The 26819-nt window shown below is 33.5% G+C and overlaps 1 protein-coding gene across 2 annotated transcripts in view; it reads left to right on the top strand.

The window, feature by feature from the left end:
- The window catches only part of PTPRD (protein tyrosine phosphatase receptor type D), a 2510439-nt gene that overhangs the window by 634187 nt on the left and 1849433 nt on the right, over positions 1-26819 (top strand). For both annotated transcript variants that reach the window (XM_066257235.1, XM_066257234.1), the window contains exon 3: positions 22222-22286. The gene's annotated coding sequence lies outside the window, so the exon portion shown is untranslated. The remainder of the gene's footprint in view (positions 1-22221; positions 22287-26819) is intronic.

Below are 26819 nucleotides of genomic sequence, written 5' to 3'. Positions count from 1 at the left end.
CCTTAGCCAGATGGTTTGGTTAGTTAGAGTATCATCCTGATATGCAAAGATTGTGGGTTCAATCCCCAGTCAGGGCACATATAAGAACAGATTGATGTTTCTGTCTATCTCTCTCTCCCTTCCTCTCTTTTTATAATCAATAAATTAAAAAATACAAAAAGAGAGTGTATGTGAAAGTCTGATATTGGTAAGTATTCAATAAATATTAGCTATAATTATTAAATGATTATTGTATAATATCTGTTATTTTTAAATATTCCAGTAGAAGTTTAAAAGTAAAGTTGGCAAGTATAATAATAACCTCATTTTAAAAGGCAAATCTTACATATCTTATAGATTACGAAGTCCACATGAATAGACACATAAAATATCTCTGCAGGCATGTGTTGCCCATGTGTTTAAATAAGAAAGATCACAAATATTTTCTATAAATTATTAAGCCAACATCATTTGTATGATTACTATATATCTACCAAATATTTTTGCATCCCTGGTAGGTAGGAGAGTTTTATAGATCCTCTGACTGGTTTTAAAAAGAGTAGGCTGGAGACAGGCTTATCCTCCGGAAGAGTTTAATTAACCAAGAAAATATTCACAGCTAAATTATTTTTTGCTGTCTGAAATTTGTCCTATGTTCAGTATAAAGGCAAAAATGATGACACAGCATTTTATTAAGTGTTTTGGGTACTCTACTTAAAGTTCATAAATTAGAATGGTAAAATGTATAAAGTATACTGTGATGACTAAAAGATAGATACTACTTAAATAATCTTGCTACTGGCTAGGTGGCTCAGTGGATAGAGCGTTTTCCTAGTGTTCCGAGGTCATAGGTTGGATCCCAGGTCAGGAGACAAACTAGAAGCAACCAATGAGTTCAAACGAAATGGAACAACTAAGTGGAAAAACAAATTGATGCTTCTCTCTCTCTCTCCCTTCACCCCCTCCCTTTTCTCTCTTTCAAATCAATAAAAAAAAATAGGAAAAAAAAAACCTCAATGAGTTATAATAAGAAATGTTGCCAGTGCTCAATTGCTATTCATTTAAAGGGTCATTGTTTCTGGGTGAAATCAGTGATCTGCACAGTGTACACAAGCACCCACTGAGAACATCCATGATTTTTTTTTAATTTTTTAATTTTATTCATTTTAGAGGAGAGAGAGAGATTGAGAGAGAGAGAGAGAGAGAGAGAGAGACAGAGAGACAGAGAAACAGAGAGAGAGAGAAGGGGGGAGGAGCAGGAAACTTCAACTCCCATATGTGCCTTGACTGGGCAAGCCCAGGGTTTTGAACCGGCAACCTCAGCATTCCAGGTCAACGCTTTATCCACTGCGCCACCACAGGTCAGTTGAGAACATCCATGATTATACATACCCTCCTTAATTATAATACACCACACTCATCATGAGATAGTCAAACACCTGACCAGAAGTTCCAGTTCTTTCCTCTCTCTTATGAAAAACTGATATAGCATGAGAAACTAGAGTAGCCTAAGGACTAGAGGGAGATTATAGAAATAAGATACTGGGCTTATTTCCTCAATTGTGCAGCTAAAACATTAAATGCCAAACAGCTTTTAAGGCTTAGTGTATATTTGAAAGTTATTCTAGCTCTGGTTTATTAAAAACAAATCATTCATTTTAAGCACATATAAGTTGTCAATTATTTTTTTAGTTTATGTTGTTTGTTTCTTTATATTTGGTTAATCTACTTGATTCAAGGAATGTTTGCTTTAGTTATTTTCCTCATGAGAAAATTTGTCAATATACTATAGACTTTTTTTTTTTTGTATTTTTCCGAAGCTGGAAACAGGGAGGCAGTCAGATAGACTCCCGCATGCGCCCAACTGGGATCCACCCAGTACACGCACCAGGGGGCGATGCTCTGTCCATCTGGGGAGTTGCTCTGTTGCAACCAGAGCCATTCTAGTGCCTGAGGCAGTGGCCACAGAGCCATCCTCAGCACCCGGGCCAACTTTGCTCCAATGGAGCCTTGGCTGCGGGAGGGGAAGAGAGAGACAGAGAGGAAGGAGAGGGGGCAGGGTGGAGAAGCAGATGGGCACTTCTCCTGTGTGCCCTGGCCAGGAATCGAACCCAGGACTCCTGCACACCAGGCCGACGCTCTACCACTGAGCCAACCGGCCAGGGCCATACTATAGACTTTTATTCATTAAGCATATAATGCACTTTTTATATTTGGTATAAAATTTATATAGTTATGTAGAAGTTCTCTGTAAAGTGGGTTAAAGGATAGTATAAGAAGAAAAGCATACTCTTTGAAGTTAGTAACATAATTTATTATTTTAGATTTCTCACATAGAAATTGGTAAAGAAGAAATGCTGAGTATATTTATTAGAGGAAGGGGGAGGAGAGAGGCAAGGAGAGAGAAAGGAAGGAGGAGTGGATGTTCAGAGAGCTGGATTAAGAGGGAAGGAAGATTTGAAAGGAAAGAAGAAAGTCTGTGATATTTAAATAGAAAAAAACATAAACATTGAGTGAGAAATATTTGCTTTAGAGTCTAGATCTTTTTCACTGTGTGACCTTAGTTTTTGTTTCACACTTTAAAAAAAGGAGGGGTGGGGTGGGGTGAATAACTACCTTTTGTATTTTGAGAATTAAATCCAATAATGTGTGAAAATATGTGCTCTTACAATCCCTGCAATATAATAGGTGCTTCATAAATGTCAGTGTGTTCTCTTTTGCATAGCTTGGCCTGATTTTACCTTCAAGGCAGGTTTTTCAGTGTTTTCAAGTTAGAGTTGAACAGATGATTTGAAGGTGGGGAATGACACCATTCCAACGCCAGCATATCTCCCTCCTGTGCTGCTTCTTTTGGGAGTTTGCCACTAAGCAGACTCCTTTTTTAACCTACTCTGAGTGAGCTCATCTTTAAAGAAAGTTTTCTTCTTGGACTTCACTTTGTTCCATCAATAGGCAGTATTGATTTGCTGGGCCAGGAGGAACAGCCCTTGGGGCACAGGATGATGCTCGGAAGATCACATCGCCATTTATTAGAGAGGAGCCTAAAGAATTAACTAAGTAAAATACATGGTTATTGTGGTATCGCTTTAGGTTATATGTGACCTAGAAAGTCAAAATATTTTTAGCATTTCTTGTGTGAATAAAAAGAGAATTAAATCATATTTGAAAGGAAGAACCAATTGAATGTGTCCATTAGTGGGTAAAAGATTATTCTCTTTTGACTAGAGTAAAGGAGGATAGGATGTCTGGCACAGAAAGACAAAGTAGTCTCCCTTGACAGGAAAAAAGATTGTAATGTCACTGATTATGGAGGAAAAATTGCATTATGACTAAAAACAGAAGAAGATGAATTAAAATGTACTAGCTGGGAGAGGGCTCACAGTGGGAGATGAATGAGTACTGGTGACTAGTTCTAACACTCTAAAGAGATTAGTACAGAAAAATAATTACCGAATTATAACTAAGCCATGTTTTCCAGAAACAGAACTCTTTTCTTCAAAATTATAAATATTCTTCTCTTTTTTTTTCTAACATACAAAATAAAACCTTTGTGACATAACATAAATGACTGCTCTCCATACTTGTAGAGAATGCTACACCAGGTACACAGAATTCAGTGGATTCTGCATTTTTTTAAATGGGACAGTTAAATCTGCTATAAGACTATAACAAATTTTATTATGCTTAAGGTACATTTAACATAGCATGGGATGAGCTACATTGATTTAGGAAGTTTTAATATTTATGAAAAGGAAGTATTACATATGCTTACCCTTTTCATAGAGTTGAAACAAGAAAGTGAATCAACATTTGACTTTATGTAATTCTCTAATAAATAAAGTATTTTTTCAGAGTTCAATATGCATGATAAACTACAACTCCCAAAATACTAAATAGGAAGTTTTAGGTTGATACCGAAAGACATAGGCCTGGCCAGGTAGCCAAATTGATTACAACATCATTCCAATATACCAAGGTTGTAGGTTCAATCCCCAACCAGGGCATCTATACAAGAATCAAACAATGAATGCATGGATAGTTGGACAGCAGATCAATGTTTCTCTTTCTCTGTATTTCTCCCCCTTCCTCTTTTGCTAAAATCAATAAACTAAAAAAAATAAAATAAAAGACTAAAAGACACAGTAAAATAAAATAAGGCGAGAATATACATTTGAGAGGATTCCATGGAGTTTTTTCAAATGGTTGGTCTATTAGATAACTAATTATCAGAAATATATTTTTACTTATTCAGAATATTCCTGCAAGGTTTTGCCAGGTATATTGTACCAAGGCCAGTTAATTTTTATGTTGACATAGATTCATAGTTTCTTAAATGCTATTACAACAACCCATAGTGTGGCTGAGAACAGCCCTCCCCCCACCCCCCAGCACAGCCTGCCTTGCTTCTCCTCTTCTTACTCTCTACTCTCATTCTTGGGGATCCAGCTCAGACCTCATGCTACAATCTTCTTGAATTCTCATTGTTCCTCTGGTTCAGCAGACATCTATTTAGAAGCTGTTATTCCAGATATTTGAAATAAGGACTAGACTTAACAGATCACTCTGTAAGTCTTCACAAATCATATATCCTGATGAAAAGTAAATAAGTATATAAGCAAGCGTTTATGATAAATACTATAATCAGATTGTGTGAATGAGTGCCAAAAGAATTTACTGGATTCTGAGATAGGTCATGCTACCATAAAATGAATCTTAACTATTGGTTCACTTAAAATCTTCATAAGCTATAAATATTGTATTCCTTTTGGAAAATATACATACTTGGTCTACTCTTTTATAATGAAGGCAACACTAGGTTATTTACATGTACTGCTGTAAAAATATTTTATATAAAATCTTCCTTACTTGGTGTATACTTTTTTCCTATTAAGAGCATCTGGGGATCCATATGTAACTGCAGAAAATTACTGCTGGAAAACTGTGAGCATCCCCCATGGTAACTTGACTTTCTGTTCAAAAGATTTTTCTTGTATCTCTGTCTATTAACACATGACCCAAATGCTGTAACCATATTGCATCATTTGACATAAAAAAGGAACCTAGCTTAAAGTGGAAAAAAGAACAGATGGCAAAATGTGTTCTACACACACATATAGGTTTTTGCTGTGGAAGCTGCTTCTCCATTTAGTTCAGTTCACTATGTTCTAAGGCAGCTACTATTTCTGAAAGCATTGAACACACAGGGCAGAAGTTTCTAAGTATGGACCCACAAGAGGCAGGAATGAAATGATGTATGATAAATGTCCTGGAATAATGAGGAAACTACAGTAGACAGTTGCAAAACTCCTTTCAAGCTTTGACACCCTGTGATTCTATCTTCTTCAAAGGCCACGTGGAAGTGGTACCAGAACCTATGACTGCTCCCAGTGGACATCACTGTAATGCTTTGCTTTTATTAGTTCTTCTTGCCACCTTCATTTTATGCATTTAATCCTGCCTGGCAACCTCATTCATATCCTGTTCCAGGTCTGCAGCTCTCCCCTAATGCTTCAAATGGCTTTCATTCCCAGGATAATTCAAGGAATCTTAATCCTAAGTAGCCATCCCATGGCCATCTCTTTGCTTTCCTTACTGAATTTGACTCTTGAAAATTAGAGATATTTTGAAGGTTTACTATTTAAGCTTATAGAATGTGTTCCTATTTCAGTGAAGAGAACACTTAAAATAGAATGTTTGGAAGTAAAAGGGTAGAAATCAATGGTCACTATTGGTTTCCTGGTTGCCATGGAGCTATTGAGCAAATAGGGTTAACTATAAGAATTGATGCTTACTGAGACTCCTTTGCTTGCCTCTGTAAATGTTAATCATCCTAGATCCCACTTTCCTATAGATTTCCCCACCACCCATTTCCAGAGTGGTTATAAGTAGTAAAAGCCTTAATGAAATTAGGAGTATGAAAAATAAGAATCAGTTGATGGTAGAGAGATGATTCAAGATATACAATAAGACTCAAAGCTAACATAAAGCAGCAGATGCAAAGACAAAAAGACAGTTGGAATAATTACAAAATACAGGGGTCAGGACAGAAGTACTGGTGGAACAGGATATAAGAAACCTAAACCCAGAATATATATAAAAATCAAAAGCTGCCAGGAGGCCATGTCTATGAAGTAGATAAGTACTCCAGTCAGCAGACCTGGAGTACTGACGACCAGAGGATCCTGCTTGTTGACCAGATGAAACAAAGTTTGCAATAATTTAAGAAGCTGAAGGCAGCTGGACAAAACAAGGAGTGCAAAAAAGATGAGCACTGAGGGTGAGGAGAACAGTACAACAAAGCCAAAGGTCAAGAAGGTTGTAGACACTAGCAGTTAGAAAACATGGCGATGAGGCAAACTTCTGTCTCACTAGGAAGTTTTCTTACGCATTTCCTAGTAGTAGCAAGAAATCAATCAATTCAGCAGAGCTAACACACAACCTGGGGGCAGCTAATTATTGTATTAGAAAACTAGGAAGTTCACTTGGTTGCAATGGGAACTCTTAGAAATAAGGATTATTTGGCAATCTTGCTGGAAAAACACAAAAATAAATGGGATAAGCTATGTAGTGCAAAGTGCCTAATAATTCTGTGTGAGGCTTCTTATCTATATCAGTCCCTTTAACCATTTTTGCAATAATTTTGAGAAATTGATAGTAATCCTTGATACATGAAACAACTGAATACAGTTAAATGAATTGCTTATGGTCAACCAACTGATCAAGGACTCAGATCAAAATATACAAATTTACAGTGTAGAATAAAACCCAGTTGTCCAGTGTTATCCTACTTTATATTAAAGTGGTATGCCACAATAAAAATTAAATTTTACTGTTTTCATACTTCTGGAATCAAAACAAGATTTTGACAATGATGTAAATGTGGGATCCTCAATAGTGGGAAAAAATTATGAGGGCAGTGTTAAAACAAAAGTTCAGAGATGCTAAATTACAGATGCAAGAAGGATATTTTTTTGGCTGCATTTTATAAAACCTGACTTGCTCTGAAGAATTTTATTTTCTCAAACTAATAAAATAGAATTAGTAATATTAATACATACATAACAATCATTGCATGTATAGTAAATACACTTTATGCTAAGTTGTTTTCAGATATAATTATATTTTATATATACTTTTTATAGGGACTCTTGTAGGATAGTTGTTCTTATTATCCTCATTTTATTTTATAGAGAAGGAAACTGAGATACAGAAAATTTATGACATTAGCCAAGGAGGGCCACATCTTATTAAAAATTTACACACAAGTGCCACTCCTTTATGTTTGTAATCTTCAGACATTCTAATTTTATGTTCACAAAATATTATGTATTAATGTACATGTGTTATAGGTGGCTATATTCAAACTATAAGTGTGCTGTCATGATATTATTCTCCCAAAAATGTAAATGTTCTTTGTTAAATAACATAGCAAATGATGTTTGAGAAGTAAAATGTCCCTGGCAACAAATTATCCATGGCATTTAATATTGAATAACCAATTTTCATGTATATTTAATAAGGCTACTAACTATAAAATATTATAATTTGTTTTTCATTGAGTGTGCAAAACAGATTATTTTTATTGAATTTATTGAGATGACGTTGGTTCACAAAACCATACAGGTTTCAAGGGTGTAACTCAATAAAACCTCAGCTGCACACTCACTCAACAGGCACCCATTGCCCAAAGCAAAGTCTCTTTCTATCTCTTCATATGCGGGAGGAGTGGTGTGAGATGAGTGCAGTTTTTGTATGGTGTTTTTATTTTTAAACAAGGTGGGTGTTTAAATTATCTTGCTTTCAGTGTAGAAACATTTTCTATAATAACAGCATATACTTGTTCATCTTCATTAATTGAGTGGAGAATATTAATTGTTCTCTAAATGTGATCATCCATCATATCTTTTCAGATAAATGGTGCATGTTTGATTGAATATGCTTTTCTGTGGTATAAACCACTGCACAGTTGCAAGTAAATGATATCTCTATTTAGAGCTACCTTGTTTTCTGAGAAACATTGAAGCAGTCTGTGACAACTTCTGAAACACTTTGACCTTTCTCATTCTAATTTTTAAACTGTCATGTATTTAGAAAAATCAATTTAGGGCACTTTGAAATAGTATTTAGTAGAGGTGTGAAGAGTTTATAATATTGCTTTCAGTTTACAATACCATTTTCTCTAAATGCTGAAACAATTTCAATTGTCGGGTATGTAATTTAACAGGTCCTCAAATTTCTGTGAAGTGTAAAAAACATGTTGAAGAGAAAACATTAACAATGCAAAGGTATAACTGTTTTAACAAGCAAGCCTAAAAACACTTATGGATAACTGAAAAACAATTACATAAAACAGAATATAATATAAATAAATCACTAATGTATATTCTTAAGCATATTAATCTAAAATCACTAATGAAGCCATCTAAAAAGCTGTTTAATATCTTTGTAATATGTGCAGGTGATGTGCTTGTTCATTAGGAAAATACAGCTGCTAGAACATTTTTGTAGAATACATCAAATTAAAAGAAGCTCTTTGTAGCTTAATATATTTTCTATTTTATAAATTATCAATATATTAATATTAAAAAATATTATCTCTTTGAATTTAGACAGTGGAACATTGATAGATTTATATATTTTAATTAAATATTTCCTCAATATATATTGACTTGTCATATAATATATTACAGAAAATTGAAAGTATAAACCTGAGCTATGATACAGTTGTGTTTCTTAATACAAAATAAAAGGAGCTAGCTTCATTTAGAACTAATTTAATAAAAATAAATATTTCTTATACAACAGCGCAGACTAGTGGCTATATGTTTAAAGCAAATGTTTGCCTTACTCTGTCTATGGGACATGTTATTTGAGGTAGTCATGTGTATATGTTATGAATTCTCACTAAATAAACTATACATTTAAATAGTAATGATTATAATATAATATAGCTTAATATATTATATTATATTATATTATTCAAATGTACTTTATTTATCCTCTTTGCTTTTACTCCAAATTGCTTAGAAATTGTTCTAAAAATATAGATAAAATTATAGATAAAAAAATATACACATAAATGTTCTCAGATTTTAAGAATATGTAGTTATAAAATTGATATTTTTGTAATCTGTAGTTTTTGTTTTAAGCTTACAATGTAACTAGTCCTCTATAAGCAAGCCTATTTTTATTTAGGATGTTGACATTCATAATACTTGTAGTCCCTTTTTATGAATGCTGATTCACTTATCTCGACTCTCAATTTATATGAATTTATTTGAAAATATGGTAATCATTTAATATTTAAACATTGTTTCTTCAATCATAAGTATTTTGTGAACTATTGAAATGTTATTAAAATTATACTTTTTTATTTTTATAAGTTCTTAATAAATTTGTCAATAGGAAAATAAAAGAATGCTTCTTGGGCCCCCCCAAAAAATAATATATATTTTCAGTACTTTCTTTTATTAATAATAATACGAGTAGAAGAAAAGGATGAGAAAATTATTTTAAATACCACATGTTAGTCTTTAAATCTTGAATAAATTTACTTTCCCCAAATATGTACTTAGACCTTCCTGAATTAAGTGTATTTACTGCCTGGAATCATAGAGAAAGAAACAGGAACCTTCACATTGAGGTATGGAGGAGACTTTGGAAACATCATTATTAGTTGATTGTTACTAAAATAATTTAGACTGATTGCAAAAAGGAGGTAGAATATTGAATCACCTCAAATAATTAGTAGAGTGGATAAGAAGCCTGGGGTAAATTAAAATTGTGTTTATTCCAATAAAGGCATAAAATCTGTCCTAAAATATCTAGAAGGTTTACATTATTCTGTAATTTAAAAAAATAATAATTTTAATATGGACTTCAGTCCCAGGTGTATTACTTAGTAGCTCTGCAAACTTTGAGGAAATTTGTTAGTCTCCTTAAGATTTAATTTTCTAATCTATATATTGACTATACTATTAATGATCTAACAGAGTGATGGACAAATGAGATAATATTAATGAACACTTAGAAAAGTAAAATAAGCAAATTGTTTAGTTATTACAATAACTAGATTCTCAGTCTATATCTGTGTTTATTTTGCTTCTTTATTTGTTCATACAACATTTTTTTTAGAGAGAGAGAGACAGGAAGGGCGAAAGACGAGGAAAGAGAGGGAGATGAGAAGAAAAACTTGTAATTAAACTTGTAATTGCTTCACTTTAGTTGTTTATTGATTGCTTCTCATACATGCCTTGATGGGGGACTCTAACTGAGCCAGTGAACCCTTGGTCAGGTGACCTTGGATGTCTAGCCAGTGACCGTGAGACAATGTCAACAACCCTGTACTTAAACCTTTGACTCCTCACTCAAACTGGCAACCACGTGGTTTTGATCCAGGTCCCTCAGTGTCCTGGGCTGTCACTCTGTCCATCCACCGTTGGTCATGCTGTTCATTCAATAAGTTTTGGCCCTGGACTGTTGGCTCAGTGGATAGAATATTGGCCTGGTGTAAGAACATCCCAATTTGATCCCCGGTCAGGGCACATAGGAGAAGTGACCATCTGCTTCTCTCCCCATTCCCCCTTCTCTATCTCTTCCTCTCCTGCAGCCAGTGGCTTAATTGATTCTAGTGTTGGCCCTTGGTACTAAAAATAGCTCTGTTAATTCAAACATTGGCCCTGGAGGGCGGTTTCCGGGTGAATTGGTCAGGGCACATGCAGGAGTTTGTCCCGTCTTTCCCCTCCTCTCACTTAATAAAATTTTTTAACATCACTCTTTAATCTCTTTTAATGGGGAAAAATCATATCTATCAAACAAATGTGATTCTATTTTTATAACTAAAAATGTATTCTCCTTCCATGTAAATCTAGCATAGTTAAAACAGAGACTTCATTGTTATACCTTTTTTAAAAAATATGAAGGAAATTTAGTAGCATTTATATTTTCTAAAGTTTGATAATAACCTAGTACATCTCCTTTATTATTCAATCACAAAGTATTATTTTAAGGAAACACTCTTAGACACTGTTGTCTTATTCCTGTTAAAATATACTCACAAACACTATTATAGGGAGCATATTCACTCCATAGTGTCACAACAGTAGATGGGTGCTGAGTAAGAGAAAAGGTTCCCTACTATCTTACGTGACATTTCTTATGCATTGACCTCTGTCTCATATTAAAGACTCTCATTGTTTTTTGTTTGTTTGTTTGTTTTTAATTTATTCATTTTAGAGGAGAGAGAGAGAAAGGGGGGAGGAGCAGGAAGCATCAACTCCCATATGTGCCTTGATCAGGAAAGCCCAGGGTTTTGAACTGGCGACCTCAGCATTCCAGATCCATGCTTTATCCACTGCGCCACCTAAGGTCAGGCTAAAGACTCTCATTGAAGTGAAGATGGAGGCTTAAATATTTGTTTCAAATTTAGATCTGAATCCTTTTGTTACTAAGTGTAAGAAATAAACAGTCATCAAAATAGGAGAGTTAATTTAAGACAGTTATCATAGATTATGATCAAAATATTTGTTTTGGAACTACAATCCATTATGCATACTCACTCAATTGAGTATTTACCCTCTAAAAGACAAAGCAGCCTTGGGAAGTCTGCTGATGTGAGTAGATAGAGCCTATGTCCCTTACCTCGAATGTCTCCTCAGAAACCTTACAATTTGTCTTGTCTCTTTATGCCTTGTTGATCTTGAGGTAAGAACCATCTGCTCGCCTTATTTTTGCATCATAACCTGATTTGAATTGCAGATCTAAGGTATGAAACATCTCAGAAAAAATGTACATATGTACTTCACATAAAATTTTACAGACATTTTTAGAAAGCTAACAGAAACCCTGATTTAACCATTGCATTCCATACTAATTCACTGGAAGGAATTCAAATCCCAGCCCCAGTCCGTGGTGGCCAAGCTACGTTTTCTGCAATATTTTCCATGGATGAATGAACACCTTTAAAGAAAGGACTTAATGGTTGAAATATAAACATTACTTTCCTTCCTAAACATAATTTTGATCTCTAAGTGAAGAAAATCCCAAGTGATTTAAATCACTTTGGTTGTGTGAATAGTATCCATTAGTTTTACATATAAATGACAGGTTATTATGCAGAAAGAATCTGATATCCAGCCCTAATAGAGAAGCAGTAGCAAAATTCTTATTTTCTTTAATCCACAACCAGAAAATATTTTATTTTGTTTAATCTTGTGTTTTTAGAGCACTGTGATATCTTAAAGTGATTCCCATCTCCTGCCCTCTCTTGTACAAATGAGAAACTCACTGAAACCTAGAAATAGGAAGGAACTGCGCATACGAGGTAGATAGCAAAACAGATGAGAATTAAAATATTCTTGGTTCAACTTCCGTGTTTTTTCTTCCTGACTTAAACTTTTCAACTGTTCACATTTAATGGGGAGTGAAAGACTTCATCAGAAATTAATTTGTGTTGGGTAGAGCAGTGAGCTCTTGGAAATTTAATGCTTCTTGTTTGCAGTAAAATATTGTGAGTATTTTTTAAGTGCTAGGTGGCACCCTGTTTTTCAGATTTACTTGAATGGGGCTGGGTAGTGAGAGGACAGTGCACTCAGAGTCCGAGCCACGGTCAGCAGACCCAGGCAGCCCTCCACCTTCCTGGTCTCAAATTCTCCCTTATCTGAGTTTCCTCTACCGGTTCTCAGTTCTCTGTATTTTACCTTCTACAACAGTTCCTTCATCTCTACTTTTGGATTAGTAGTGCTGCTCATAGCCCCTCCTGCTCCTTTTTCTAAGGGTTAACTGCAGGTAAAAGTGCTAAGGCTGGGATTCTAGCCCAGAGCAGGAATGGTAGCATTTAGGGTCTCAGAAAATGGTCTGGATAAGTGGCATTCTCTTATGCAGCTCTACCTGGCTATTTTAAATTGGCAATCTTTTGTGTTTGAATAAATTATATGTAATTGATTAATCTACTTTCAGGATTAATCTCTGAGTCTTCTGTCTCCCCATGCCTCCTTATACTGATTGTTCAGGACTGCATCAGGCAGAAGTGGGAATAAGCTTTAAATTACAGGTAGAGAGATGACCCCTGTGGCAGCTGAACAGATGAAAAGGGGGTTAAATTCACTCTTTCTTTTATATGCCTTCAGGGCCTTATTTGCTGGAGTTTAAATCTCTTAGAAAAAGCTGTCAGAAGTTTAAGCATTTTGCTTCTGCTCTGCTTCTGTGTTCCCATGGGGGCAGTGCCCTATTTCTTACCATTACTCATTGTCGTTCTGCTTCTAAATAGCAATACTTCTGAAGACGATTGTGCAGTACTGCGGATGCCACTTTAGTCGAGCTGGGAAGACATTCCAGAAATACTGTCACCGAAGATGTGCTTCTAAGAAGGATGTCATTTTGCCATGAGCAGATGAGATCACACATTATATTTAGGAGCTGTAGGGAAGGCAACTGCTAATGGGTTACAGTCTGGATCTAAACTTTGTATTTTATTTAAGTTGATTTGTTCTAAGAAACAACAATTCTATTTTTTTTCTTTTCTTGTAGGTGATAAATTTTTTTAAGTGCAATTAATCGTGCAGAAAAAAGTTACAATGTTTGATAAAATTAAACCAGTTAGTGGCATCTTCTTATCAGTGATACTCAGATTGCTGAGATTTTTAAAGCTATGATTCATGCTCATATAGAATCTTTAGTGCTAGAGAGCCTCAAATGTAACAAGACCTTTGGGAAATACTCTGCCCCTTCCTTTCCCATCAATTTTATATAGCATTAAATAATGGGCTGGAAATAGTTGCTCCAGAATAGAATATTTTTATTTTCATAGACCTTTCTTATTTTAGGTCCCTAAAAAGTAGATTATTGAACTACTGAGAAAACTATTTTATTTTGATAAGATCTGAAAATCTGGCTCTTTTAAGCCTGACTTTCCTAGAATTCAATTCTATTGAATTTCACATTTCTGTTTATTTTATTTCTGGCACATTTGAAGTTCAACCTGGAAACTTTTCAATGATATAGTGTCAGTATTTCAGTCTTTCGCATAATTTTAAATTGTCAAGAGGATATAATTATATATTTTTAAACCATATCTATCTGTGTGTGGGTGTGAAAAAAATAAATCATTTATAATAGTTATTTTTAAAAGCTATTTAGTTTCACTAGTGGCAGAATGTGTTTTTGTTAGTTGTTTAAGTATATTTTTCTTCTGGAGAAAGCATGAGCTTTTTTTAATGAAAATACTATATATTTTTACATTCTTGTTTTTCAAAAATATTGAAATGCATTTACTTTAAAAGAATGTTTTTAAATGCATCACTCTCTTTGAAACAGCAAATACAAATTGTGGAAGAAAAACAATCTCACCCACATTACAGTAAATTTGGTTAGCAGGAAGGTGGAGTTTTACAGTAATAGCTTTTAAGCAGATTATCTAATTTTAAAATAGTGCATATTGCACTCTGTGTGAAACTGAGATGCAAGAATACATTTCAATTTGTGTAAATGCCTTTAACAGTGAGGTTTATGAGTGCTCAATTTAATTTTGCATTTAATACCTTTCTGCTAAACCATTTCTTCCTTTTTTATCTTATTTTTTTTAATCTTATTTTTAAAAGAATCTTTCCTTTCTCAGGAAGAAAATATTTAAGTCAGCTTAGTATATGGCCACATATTCAGAAAGAAGTTAACTGTGTGAACCCCACAAACAAGGCTGCAGAAACCAATTTGTAGGCTCTGGTTGCTAAGCAGTTTGCTACTGGTTCTCCCAACAGCCCTGGACAGTTGCTAAATTGAGAGGCTCACTAATGCTTATTTGGGAAAAACAACAGTGGGTGAGCAGTGATTGCATCTACATTCAGGGTAGTGGCAATTAGGTTGTAGTGATTTGGCTGCCTGGATAATTGGAATTCTCAGTAGTGGTTTGGACAGAAGCACATCTGTTCCTAGGATTCTCTATTAGATGTATCTAAAGTGTTTTTGAGCAATTGTTGAAAGTATTGGATGGCTATATATTCAAAGCTACAATCTGCGTGTATAAAAACGGTATGTATATTCCTAATTCAATGACATCAGACTTGCAACAAAATGGGAATAAATTTGAATTCTTTGGTCAGAAACATTCCAACAGTTCGTTTTTTTAAATCAGTTCTTTGTACCAAAAATGGTTGCTCATTGCACTTCTTTCTCTAGTTTGGACTTATTTTTCTAGATAGAATCTTTCCAATAACTGAGGTCACTTGTTGTCATTCACTATTTCTATGCCAATCCTATTCTCAGTTTGAAACAAAGTCAGTCACTCCTAAAAATAATGTATATGCCTTTGTGATTCTGAATCAGTACACATTATCTAAAGGTAATTTAGAGGAATGGCTTCAAAGTTTTGAAGTTATTTTCTTAAATATAAAATAATTCAAATTGAGAAGCTCAAATTTTAAATCACAAATGTCTTATACTCTTGTTCTTCAGGCATATTTTGTTGGTTGTTCACATTTTGTCCTCTCTCTAATTCACATAATGATGCCACAGCAATTTTATCCAATTTGAGAAATTTGTCCTAATTAGAAAGGTGAAGTAGAAAAGGTCTCGAAATTCATGTAGTAAAGTTTACTCAACCCTTTTAACTCCAGACAAGAAAATTGAAACCATAGAAGCTTAATGACTTTCTTTAGGATACATGTAGAAATGACATTTTAACTCAGCAGTTGTAGTTTGTGTTCTTTATGTAAATTAAAGTAAAATATTCTTGAATTCATGATAGCTATATGGCTTACTTGTGTGACTCTCTTCAACTTTTAAATGCCAATTCAATTTAATTTTGGTCTAACATGTACAGATGCTAGAGACTTATGAATGTTAAATTTGGGTAGTAAAAATGCATATAAACTCTTATATATCATAACTTATGAAAATAATTGGCTATAAGAACATGAAAAATTTGCATGTCTTGGACTTTACATGAGATAAAAAGATCATGTCTTTTTTAAAATTTATTTGATGGATGCAAACGAGACCTTTCAGTTGTAAACATATAAATAGAATGGTGCTTTTATTTAATAATTTTTATCGAGTTTTCATTTTAGATGATTGCATTGTATTTGTGAGGATAGATACTTTTCTCCTTATTCTAGAGAACTAGGCTGTGAAGATGGAAAGAGTTTTGTGCTCATAAAACCCATGCCTGTGTCATTTTATATAAAGCCGATTGAAAACCAATATTGTATTTAGGTCAACTTGTTTTACACTCACAAGTCCGCCCCCCCCCCCCCCGTTTACATAGATTAATTTTAAACAACAGCATAATGCTGTGTTTGGACTCAAGGACAGATTTGAAGTTTATTTTCAGTATAAGGGCTGTTATAGAGAACCATAATTATTAAAATAATCATGGTGAGAATTGAAGATCTAAATTAAAGTCAGAGACATAGGAATAGAGAGGAGGAAATGGAAACAATAAATACTGTGTAACCAATTTAGAGAACTGAGTGACTATAATTCTTTTAGGTGAATAAAAGAGAAATATAGACTGACTCTAAAGAGTCTGATGTGTGCAACTCGGCAAATGCCTTCCCAGGTGTGACGGTTAACTGGTTCGGCAGTCTGTTCAGATACCAACTCCAATAAGTCTTACTTGTGTGAACTGAGACAAGTAACTTAACCTTTTGTGTACCAGTTTCTTCAATTTCAAAATAGTAATAATATTAATACCTCCCTTATGTGATTTTTTGAGTATTTAAATAAGATACTACAAATGTCAGTTTCAGAGTAATTGCTGAATAAATGTTATCAATTACTATTGTTCCCTGAGATAGAGAATGCAGGAGCAGAACATTGGAAGAAAGGTGATTGAACATACTCACAAATTGAATTGGGGATGTCTTTGGGACATTCATATCTAATGTCTATAAGGCCCTGGCCATGTAGCTCCACTTATTAGTGCATCATCCAGACATGTGAGGTTGTGGGTTCATACAAGAATCAACCAATGACAGTATGAATAAGTCAAACAACAAACCGATATTTCTCTCTCTCTCTCTCTCTATCTTTTTTTCTCTCTCTCTAAAGATCAGTAAATTAAAATAAATGTTTAATAGTAAGTGTGATATATACATTTGAGATGTATACATTTGGGACTTATCAGTAATAACTTATTTTTGAGACTATGATGTTGCATGAAGCCAATGACAGGTAGTAGAGAATAAGATGGTCAAATGACAAAGGTGAAGTCTATGAGATGCACATGATAAATTAATTAAGAAGGAATAACCAGAATGATAGGAACAAAACTAGAGAAAAGCAGTGGCATGGACGTCAGAAGAGAAATTTTAGATTGTGACAGGAGTCAACAAAACCAAATGCCAATTAAGACAGCTAAAATAACTGAAATTTAAATTTGTGTTGGCAATGTCAATATGGAGATCATTGACAACTCCAGGGACAGCAATGTCAATGTAAGAATCTCTAAGAAAGAATATACTCTGTGATGAGAAGCTTTGGAAATAGAGTTAGTGAAGGTAAACAACTTTTTTGAGAGGGCATGACTGAGAAGGGAGAATGGAGAAAAGTAATAGCTATCTAGGATGTAAAGCTTAGAAGGGTATTGTTTTGTTTGTTTTTCTGTGGTTTGTGGAATCCTGGTCACTTTTCTAAAAAATATATGTGCAGAAGTGCTACTATTTGATATCTAAGTGATCAACTCACATTTTATAGTGGATTATTGTATGATTTGATGCTTAAAGGTAATAAAATTAGCATTCAGTAAGCAAAAGGAACTTGGAATATTTAGCCCCACTAATCAATCAGAAACATCAGTAAATTAAGCATGGTGGGAACACTTTAGTCACTATCTGGCTGTCAACAAACTACCATTTGTGTGTTGCAGAAGTCAATAAGAAAAGGATGCAAATAAGCTTGAGAAAGCAGAGATACTACTAATGTATGCAGTAGTTAGCTCACTCCTCCCCTGGTTCTTATCAAAAGAATCAGCAAACTAGTATGTGATTTTGAAATATCTGATAGTGGATGTGTTTGGAAGAGACACAATGTGGGTAGCAGTGGTTTGCTGCCAATTGCCAATTTTGAATATCTACCGTGAAGTTCATTTTAGATCTACTGACTATCAAGGATCTGAAATAGTCATTAGATAAAGTATATTTTACCCTGTGATTTTTTTTTTTTTTTTTGTATTTTTCTGAAGCTGGAAACGGGGAGAGACAGACTCCCGCATGTGCCCGACCGGGATCCACCCGGCACGCCCACCAGGGGCGAGGCTCTGCCCACCAGGGGGGTGATGCTCTGCCCATTCTGGGCCTCGCTATGTTGCGACCAGAGCCACTCTAGCGCCTGAGGCAGAGGCCACAGAGCCATCCCCAGCGCCCGGGCCATCTTTGCTCCAATGGAGCCTTGGCTGCGGGAGGGGAAGAGAGAGACAGAGAGGAAGGATAGGGGGAGGGGTGGAGAAGCAGATGGGCGCTTCTCCTGTGTGCCCTGGCCGGGAATCGAACCCGGGACTTCTGCACGCCAGACCGACGCTTTACCACTGAGCCAACCGGCCAGGGCTATTCTCCCCTGTGATTTAGATGGTCATGCATATCCTCCTACCTTTTAAACATAAACAGATGAGGATATAGGCTTTCTGGTTCTTGGACAATATTTTACAGTTAATTGTCAGAAGCATGCTATCTTTGTACTATTCACTCACTTTTCGTTATCCCTCCCATGTTTTGGAAGAAGTATATTATTATTATTAATACAGAGGTCATTAATTAAGAGATTCATTAATAAAAAATTCAAGTTGTCAAGTTGGTCAGCATAAGATTTGGAATGGAAGAAATAGACTGTTGCATTGGTCTAGAGTTTTCAATTAGATGGCTAAAGAAATTGCAGGAAGGCCAAGGTGATATAAAGTTTTGGATGGAGAGTGTATGAAGTGATTGACCTGGGATCAATTTGGATAGGGAATAGAGGTTGAGTAATAAGAGGTTATTGTAAGAAACAGAGAGTTGCACTAATATGTAGAATTAGTGTTTGATTTACCTGTGGACTAAAGCCAATTGTTTGTATAATTACATTTTATGGTCTTTTATGAAAGCATTATATTATACATATCTTTTTATTTTCTGTATCTTTTGTTAAGTAATATAAGTTTAATACCTGTATACAGAACATAGTACATAACTATGTATTATAAATCTCAACAAAATGCTTTTCATAATAAGAAATAATAACTTGTGAATCAACTTCCAGAAAGCTATAGTAAGACTATTTCCATGCATAATTTTTTTATACCACCATTATTAAATATTGCTTTGTTATCCAAAATATGCATAGTCTAGAGAAATTAGCCATTTTAGGAAAATGTTAAGTTTATAGATCTAAAAATTCAAAATTATTCTCAGTTTTTACAGACGCTGTCTTTGTTAATGGTAATATAAAAATGTTTTAGATGTTCAAAAACAGAGTGTTAAAGTTACAGACCCCATTGAAAAGTATTTTGAATGTTACTCAAAATTAAATTCTACAATTTAAATTTTAGTGTATTATAGAAGATGCTTGGTCATGTTTAATGCTCATGCAAATATCTAGGAAAAAAACTATATTTCTAAACTCCATATATAGATAATCCTATATAACTAGATAACAGGATTATCTAGTTATATGGGATATATGTGTGTATGTATTTTTTTTTACCTTATTTAAATGAAAGCATTGATTCTAAGACTGCCTGCGATTTACTGGCACAAAAGTGTTAAAAGCAAAATCCATTGGAATTACTACTCGCTTTTTAAATAATGTCAGTTTCACATTTGACAATTTGTAAAATCTTTCTCATTCCATCCTACTGCATTCTCTTCCCCTTTATTGAGTATATGTGATTTGTAGACATGGGCAGCATATTATTGTAGTTAAAACTAAGGGCCCTGAGCAAGATAGCCTGCATTTAAATTCCTCTCTATCTTACTGGCTAGGAGGCTATGGGGAAGTAACTCAGATTTTTAAAAATTATTTGCCCAACTTCTTTATTTAAAAAGAAGGAAAATCAACAGTGATATCTGCCTTATTAGTTTGCATTTATTCATACAAAGAAATGAACAGAATAATGTAAGGCATCTGGCACATAGTCACTATTCAATAAATGTTATTTTGCTTAGGTTCTATGAACCTAAATTCTTTGTAAGTGCAGCAGAAGCTTATAGCAATACCTTGGAAAACTTTAACGTTATTCATTAAAGGAGTGTAGAAGAAGTAGTTCTGATGTAGTTTTCTATTAGTCTTAAGCACAAACTGTTTTAGATAGAATAGCAATTCCTTCCTTTCAAAACTAAGGTCATTTCTTGGTTAGCCAATGGACAGTATGACGATCCCCATAGTGTGTAGTACCAAGATTCCCTAATTAAGTAATCAAAACCTATATCTAAGTAGTCAAAATTCTACTAGATTCAGTAGGATTTATGAACACACATGGAACTGTAGAACTTGATTGCTATTACAATGAAGTAAACCTTTAGTTGAGGAAAGAGGACACATATGCAAAGTATATAGGATAAAGAGAATTAGCTTATGACCCAGAAGTTCCACTTATGGACATTTATCTGAAGACAACAAAAATACTAAATTGAAAAAATATATGCACCCCTGTTTATGTTTACTGCAACATTATTTCAATAGTCAAGATACAGAAGCAACCTGGATGTTCATTGATAGAAGAATGAATAAAGCAAATGTGGCATGTATATATACAATGGAATACTACTTATTCATAAAAAAGAATGGAGTGTCTCCTATAGAGTATTATACAAGTGAAATAAGTCAGACAGAGAAAGACAAATACCGTATAATCTCACTTACATGTGGAATCTAAAAACCAAAATGAATAAAACATCAGAACAAAACAGAAACAGAATCATAGATACAGAGTACTAATTGGTAATTATCAGAGAGATGGGGTATTATGGGAAGGTCAAAAAAGGTAAAGCGAATTGAGAAATAATAAACATTAATTAAAAAATATATAAATCACAGGGATTTATATATACATATATAATGTACATATTATATATACTTTATTATAGAATAAAGTCTATAATATCATAATAATTATGTAAGGTTTAGTTACTAGACATTGTGGTGATCACATTATAAGGTCTATAGATGTTAAATCAGTACTTGTACACATAAAATCAATACAATATTGTATGTCAACTATACTTTAACAATAATAAAAATATGATGGAGTATGTATTAGTTTTAGAACAAGACCGTGAAATGCAATAGAAATTCATAAGACATTATGCACTCATACCTTAGGCGTATTTAGAGTTTGGTTTGGAAAGAATGAATAATGTTTAATAGGTAGCATGGGGACTTTCTAAGAAGTTCCCTAGGACTATAAAAGCTTGAATGTGTGTGGAAGGGGGCATTTGAATCAGATGTGGGAAATCATAATGAATCATAAGTGCTCACTCCTTGTAGTCAGTAAATGGCAGCAATATTGCAGATTCGTCTTTGGACCTCAGGAGCAAATAAATATTGAACAGTGGATGGGACCACTTGATCCTTGTCACCAATTCAATTATGTCATTAAGTGACTGATTTAAAGTGAAATATTTAATTATATATGATTTTTCTTTGAGCTGTGCTCATTTACTAAATATTCTCTTACCAATACATTAAAGTTTTGATATACATTGTTTCTTCAGTTATGGCCTTAGATATTTTACGTTTAGTATTGGAAGTTGTTGACTGTTGTAGAGTACAGCAGTTGCTTGGATATAGAACAAGGGCCCTACAGATAGTAAGCATAATTTAATAAGCAACGCTTTCTGAATCTATGAGAAAATATATCTAAAAAACGAATAGTATAACATTAGAAAAATGTGAGTAGTTCATTTTTAATGTAACATTATCACTTAAAGTATTTAAATTGCTTAAAGTATTACTTAAAGTAAATTATTACTTAACCAAAAAATGTATTTTTGGTTAATCAACACATTGTCCCATAGCAGGAACTTTTTATATTAGAGAAAAAAATTAAGAATTGTATTTATTCTTTAAATATTTTGAATTATAATACTATTACATGAAGGAATTCATATAAAAAGTCTTGACTGCATTATTTCTTAGCATTAATGAGTCAATTTTATTTATCTATAAAGTATTAATTATTGCTCTCTTTTTAAAATTTTATCAATTGATTTAGATTTGGCATATATAACCGGAAAAACATGCGAATTTAAAATGTTTTCTTATTTTTTTCTCTTTCAGGGAAATCTTGAGGAGTTTGATACTTTTCATCCTTCAGTCATCTTGAGGGGGAAGGCTATACTTTGGTAAGTCTCACTCATTCTAATTGCTCTTTTTAAAGTTCAGTTTAATAAAGTCTATAACTTGATTATAATATGGAATAAGCAGGATTAAAGACATGTTAACATTGCTTTGATAATTAGAGAATGACTTTTTTTCAAACCAAATTTATATCTTCAGGATTTTTTTTAAATTATAATACTAATAAAGGTACAATTAAAATCAATAGATACAAATTTAAAATCATGTGAAGAATGGAAACTAGAATTTTTTTTGTTTTGTTTTAGTATAAGGTTGTGGTGATATTGTTTATAGATAATTTTAAAGATATTTTATTCATTGATACCATGGCCTACAGCAATAGTTAAATGAACATCAATGAACATGTCTGAAAATTCAACCAAATAAAAGCTAGAGCCCTGTCTGGATAGCCAGGTTGGTTAGAGTAGAGCATCATCCTGCTAAATAAAAGTTGTAGGTTCTATCCCCGGTTGGAATACATACAGGAATGGATTGATGTTTCTGTCTCTCTCTCTCTCTCTCTCATCCTTCCTCTCTCTCTAAAACCAATAAATTTTTATTAAAAAGTTTAAAATAAATGCTAATAAATGTTATTAGTTGTAGTAATGTATACCATTTATTTTGTACATTGAAATTTAAACAATTCTTACATATATTTTTATATATACAAATGGTTGATATGAATGGGATTGGTTAGATCAAGAGTTTAAGGTGGCTCAAAGTGGCAGCCAGTTATCTTATCTGAATATTTCCACTATGGAAAGCATGAAGAGTAAAATGATTCTGAGGGATTGTTGTAGAGAATCAAAGAACCAAATTGTTAGAAGTGACATCTTTTGTCATATGGGATACTCCAAAATATCTTGCCAAGTTGATATTTTGGCAAATGTAGATTCATATCATTTATGGCCCTCTTAGTCATACATATACTTGTCAATTTTTTTCTCAACAGTGTCCTCAATGATGGGCCACCAGATATTATACTATGAGGAGAAGAGAGAAAGATTGAATGGTTAAAGTAAAAATTATTTAACCCAGGTTGTTTCTGCCTGTGTGAATAAATAATACTATAAGCATTGTCTTTTAGTGTACCAGGTAACTTCTTCTGTTGAGTATAAATAGGAGCTTCTGACCTCTATGCATTACAATAAGAGCTCACAGTTAAGTGATGTAAAGCTTAAGTTCAAAATTTGAAGTCAGACAGAGAGGTGGTGAGACGTTAAATGACAAATTGAAGACTTTTCACACAAGCCCACCTTCATTAAACTTTTAATATAAAGGCCTCTGTGATAGCTAATTTCACTTATTTGAGCCCTTTTTTATTTCAGGGAGCATAATAATCACTGTTAAACCAGTTAGGAATCAGTTCTCCATCTCTTATCTTTGAAAATCTCATGTCAAATACCTTCCTGAAATACAGATAAAGTGGATCTACATCATTCTTTTAACCTACCAGTCTAGAAAACTCTATCAAAAAATTAAAAATATAAAGTCTACTGGAAAGTCCTGTTTTTAGAATAAAACAAAATAAAATTTTTTCTTACCGTCAATAAACTTTATTAAATAATATAATTGCCATTATTATTAATGATTTCTTGTCAGCATGAGGGCAATTTGTATATCCCATTTTTGAAAAATGTTTTATCTTTTGATATGAAAAATTGAACCAGTGCTTGTTTGATATTTTCTTCATTTTTGAATTTTCTTCCCTTTAAAAAATTTTGTAAGGACAAAAACAAGTGATAGTTGGAGGGTGCTAAGTCCGGGGAATATGGTGGATGCGACAGACATGCTTCTGTAGCATTTCTTCCTTGTTGAAATTTATAAAAATTACAGTGGCGTAAATGAACTTTATCAGTAGCCATGGGTACACTATCGCTTCACACATAAGACTAACGTGAATCAACTTTGTTTTAGTTAACTTGCTATGTCAGTATGTATACATTGTGATAAAAATAGAAAGGCACACATGTGCCAAATAAACGTGCTTACGTGTCAAAATTTGTTGTAATAGAAACAGACAGAACTTTCCGGTAGACCTTATATAAGTAAAATAAAGTGATGCTTACCTGGCACAACTCAGTGAATCCTTAGTGACTTTTATTTATTATGGTTTTCTCTGTAGTTCACCCAGGTGATAATTCATTTAAATTTAAAGATATTTTGGGGATCAGTTTCTACCTCACCAAGTCATAGCACACATAATCTGCCTTGCTTTAAACAAACAAACACATAATTACCTGGTATTAAATTCTCTATACTTGGGCTCAGGTATAACTTTGTCCATGACTTTATTCTAAGGAAAGTAAAAGACAAGAAGAGCAATCACTTTTGGTATTTCATTTTGGATAGAATATTTCCTTTTCTGTGTTTTGTGTAACCAACCCCTTCATAAATGTTTCCGAGTATCAGATTTAGCAAAATAAATAAATAAATAAATAAATAAATAAATAAATAAAATAGTTTTATATTTTTCCAGAACAAAGATAAAGATTTTTTTAAGTGAAAGGAGGCGAGATGTACACATTTCCATATGTGGTCCTATAAGGACCCACCTGGCAACCTCCGTCTGGGGATGATGCTTGAATAAACTGATCTATTCTCAGTGCTTGCAACTGGCTGTTGGAGGGGAAGGGAAAGAGGAGAGAGGGGAAGGAAGAGAAGCAGATGGTTGCCTCTCATGTGTGCCCTGAACAGGGATTGAATCCGGGATGTTCACACACCGGGTTGTTGCTCTATCCTCTGAGACAACTGGCAGGGGCAACAGATAAAGATTTAAGCAGCTTTGTACATTAGAGTTGCTGGTGAGAAATCACAAAAGATGGAATCCAAAGGTGAAGATTAGGAGGAAGTGGGTATAACAAGTTGCTTGGTTTTTCTCTTCACATAAGCCATGTACTGTGTTCAAGACACAGGGACACCCTGCTTAAATTTTTATATTTTCTCAATTGTAATTTCTCTAAATGTATGAAATTAACCATGTAAACTTTTTTCTTTTCTTAACCATCACCAAGCTATTAATATATTTAATTCTTTTCTTTGCTCTATGTTTTCCCTTTCTCAGCTATTCCTCCTAAGAGTTAATATTAGACCCTAACCTCTATGTAGAAAACAGAAGAACCTCTTTTGAATATATAGTTTTTATGTTTCAATTCATCTACTCTTGTAGCTTCAAAGATTATTTATATCTAAAGATAGTCAATTGATATGTCCTCTTAGGATCTTTTCCCTGAGAATCAAATCAGCAAATATTTATATATTAGATAACACATTAACTTCTCAACTTCCAATGTATAAAATTTGAACTCAATGTGTTTTTCCACAAACCTATTTTTGTCTTTCCCAACCCAGTGAATAGAAAGACAATCTATTCAGTTTCCGAAATAGATATCTGGGAAATATGTTAGATTTCTTTGTTACCTTCTTATCCCTCTTATTATATCATTCATGAAATCTTGTCAATTCTACCTCTGGACAGATAGAAAATATTACAAGAAGTATTGCATATCTCCCAATGTGAAATGCTTTGGTAGAAACTAAATACAGTAACAGAGACAAAATGATCAATGTAGTCTTAAACAAGAACAAACGGTAGTTCCTCCCCAAGTAAAAACAAATGCTAAAGTATTTTTTTCATTTAGTTTATTGTGTATCTACTATAAACTTCAATCTCATTAATTTTATTTTATTTGGCATTTTTACCTATAAATATATATGCATAAATGTATGTACAACTATTGTATTACTTCCCAATAACCCTGGCAAGTTTAATATTCGAAATTTTATGTTATGATATGATATCAGTGAGAAAAAAAATTCTGTACCATATATTCACATAACAAATGCTTCCACATATATTATTCAAACATATATATTTTTTCTTATTCTTTTAAATTTAATAGAACATACAACATATATTGGACTGAATATTAACCATGTTTTAATACTCTTGTCAACAAACTAAAAATGGCCAAAAATTGCTTGAAGGATGCATATGTACCTCACCCCACATTACTGAACCATACTTGTGAACTAGAGAATTATTGTCCTGACAATTTGAGAATGTTTCTTATCCATCTCTTTCTATCTTCAAATTTAATACTTATACTTTTATCTCAACTGTTTTTAACATCATAATGAAAGATTTCATCCATGTGCTCAATGTTTCCTATTTATTACTGGAGGAAAATATTTTTATTGAGCTGATACATATATATATATATATATATAAGAAAATTTATCACTCATACTGTCTTCCAATTGCCATTTAGTTATAGTAGGCTTTTCCCCCAAGTGCAAGATTTTCAGGAATCTGACTCTATCTTCCTATCAATGGCCAGAATAACCTAAATTAATAGAAGTAATTGCCCCTTTTTATTTATTCTACCAAGGCCGAGTCTCCAGAGAAATGCTTCATTGTTGCAGACAACACATTCTATGGTTTGCTGGCTGCCCGTAATGGGATGTTAAAATCGATTGGAACAATTTCTCTGTCACCTGAGAAGCTCTGTAGGTTTTGCGGTGTCTTGCAATTTTAT

The sequence above is a fragment of the Saccopteryx bilineata genome, chromosome 2, assembly GCF_036850765.1.
Source record: "Saccopteryx bilineata isolate mSacBil1 chromosome 2, mSacBil1_pri_phased_curated, whole genome shotgun sequence".
NCBI classification, from domain to species: Eukaryota; Metazoa; Chordata; class Mammalia; order Chiroptera; family Emballonuridae; genus Saccopteryx; species Saccopteryx bilineata.
The sequence above is the reverse complement of the archived record's forward strand: the minus strand, read 5'-3'. Positions and strand labels throughout refer to the sequence as shown.